We start from the raw sequence: 2,170 nt of genomic DNA, 5'->3' as shown, positions 1-2,170 counted from the left end.
TTAAATATATCCTTTCCCCCCATCTTTAAGAAGTATATTGCATATGAGTTCAAGCTGAACCGGACTTTAGGGCAGTTCATATTTCATCAAAATGATCTGTTCATTTTGGACATTGATGTTTTAGTTTGGGCACAAATGTGTCTAACCCACTTTCTTTGTTAAAAGAAGAACTGATAATTGCAGGGTTGTGTGTACAAACCGCGTAGTATTTAGACAGAGACAGATGGCGTCTTAATTATTGTGGTGTCCAGAAGCTAACATGTATGAATGTGTCCACCAGCATTCAATAGGAGTGTTTTTTACTTATCCAATTGCAGGGGAGAAGACCATAGAAATCACCAAACCATTGCAATAGGGAATGTGGGGCTACCAACGGAGTACATCCATCTTGGTTTAGTTTTAAATGAACTAGAAAGTTGAAATAGAGCCAAATGGATATGGATTAGGTTGAAAAAAACTTTATAAACAAATAGATACATGGATAGATGGGCATGTATTTCCTGTTCAGTAATATGTGCTACATACTCTATTGCTCCTAATGCTCATGTCTTTCTTATGTACATAGTAACACATGGATTTTCTGCAACATTTGCTAAAGCTTTTATTGGTGACACTAATTCTGCCATGTGTGTATTAAGAATCAGAGTTTGGTTAACAGGGAGGTTTGCACAGCCATGGAAAACCAAAGAAGGCAGAATCATCTCCTAATGTAGAGATAATGCATCTTCCTAAGGGGGAAAATACAATTGTCATGGAGTGGATTCTGACTCGCGGCAACGCTGTGGGCGTCTGAGTAGAACTGCGCTCCACAGGACTTTCAAGGCTGTGACTTTTTGGAAGCAGATCTCAAGACTTTTCTTCTGAGGCAACTTTGCATGGGGACGAGCTGCCAACCCTTAGGTTAGCTGCCCAGTGCTTAACCATTTACACCACCCAGGGACTCCTGCCTTAACCCTTTCATTACTACATTTTTTCCTCAATTTTTTTTTTTTGATGGCATGTTTTCAGTATTGGAATGTATGCTTATGAATTGAGTGTGTTTGTTAAACTTTTGATTGGTAACATGGATTTTGAGAAATATGATCTGGTAATACAAGCCACCGATAAGGCGAGTGGCACTGTGGCGCCAGCCATCTGCGGTATGACAATATACCTGCGAGAGTTATATAGACAATTTATTGTGGGTGCTTTTCCATTAGGTTACATGAGGAACCACTGCTTTTCCAAATATGACACAGAAAAACCAAAACAAACCCATCAGAGCTCTCCATCACACAGGAAAGCCATAATTATACTTGCAAGTCTTATCTCACAGAAAACAACGGGAAAAGGGTAACAATTTGCAAAACTAACACATCCAGGAAGCATCACCTAACAGAATGCTCAACCTACACAACAATGAGGCTCCAATTCTGGTCTGCTGAGCGTCACGCGTTTCAAAAGGGACCCATCTTGATGCTAAATGCATTAAAACCAGAGTAACGCCTTACCTCTAAGGTCCAGAGGCATCAAAAGTGGCTGGTATACCAGTAATCTAATAGTAATGCAAGAGTAAGGAAAAAAGGATAAAAATCCCTCTCCTTCAATTGTAGGGAGCCCTGGTGTCAGAGTGGTTAAGAGCTTGGCTGCTAACTAAAAGGTTGGCAGTTTGAATCCACCAGCCACTCCTTGGGAACCCTATAGAGCAGTTCTATTCTGTCCTACAGCATCACTATGAGTCGGAATCGACTTGACGGCAACACGTTTGTTTTTTTCTTTTTTCAGTCATAGAGTCCGACATCTCATTCAACTGGGGAAACCTTTGCTAACCCAATGACCAGCAAAGCTCTATTCCCTCGGCTATTTCTGAAGTCTGGTACATCTCAGCTAAGAACACTCCCAGTCACAGATATCTCTGACCTTATCTTTAATCAACAATGCAGCACTAATATTGAAACCTTTATGAATATACGTTCACAAGCCAGAAGAAATGCGGTGTTTTGCACAAAGGAGAAGCCCTCCACCCTCCCTCACTTTGCCTTTAAAGCCAGGTCTCACTATCCCTCTTGGTGAAGTCAGGCAGAGTTAGTGAGTCAGCTCTCTGTGTTAGTCTGACGCTTTGGGCACAGCCAGAGTTAGACTCATCTCCCTGGGTTGTAATTAATTGAGAGAAAGGCCTTTATAAGTTATT

The sequence above is a fragment of the Trichechus manatus genome, unplaced genomic scaffold, assembly GCF_000243295.1.
Source record: "Trichechus manatus latirostris isolate Lorelei unplaced genomic scaffold, TriManLat1.0 scaffold00102, whole genome shotgun sequence".
Lineage (NCBI taxonomy): Eukaryota > Metazoa > Chordata > Mammalia > Sirenia > Trichechidae > Trichechus > Trichechus manatus.
Note: the sequence above shows the minus strand (reverse complement) of the source record.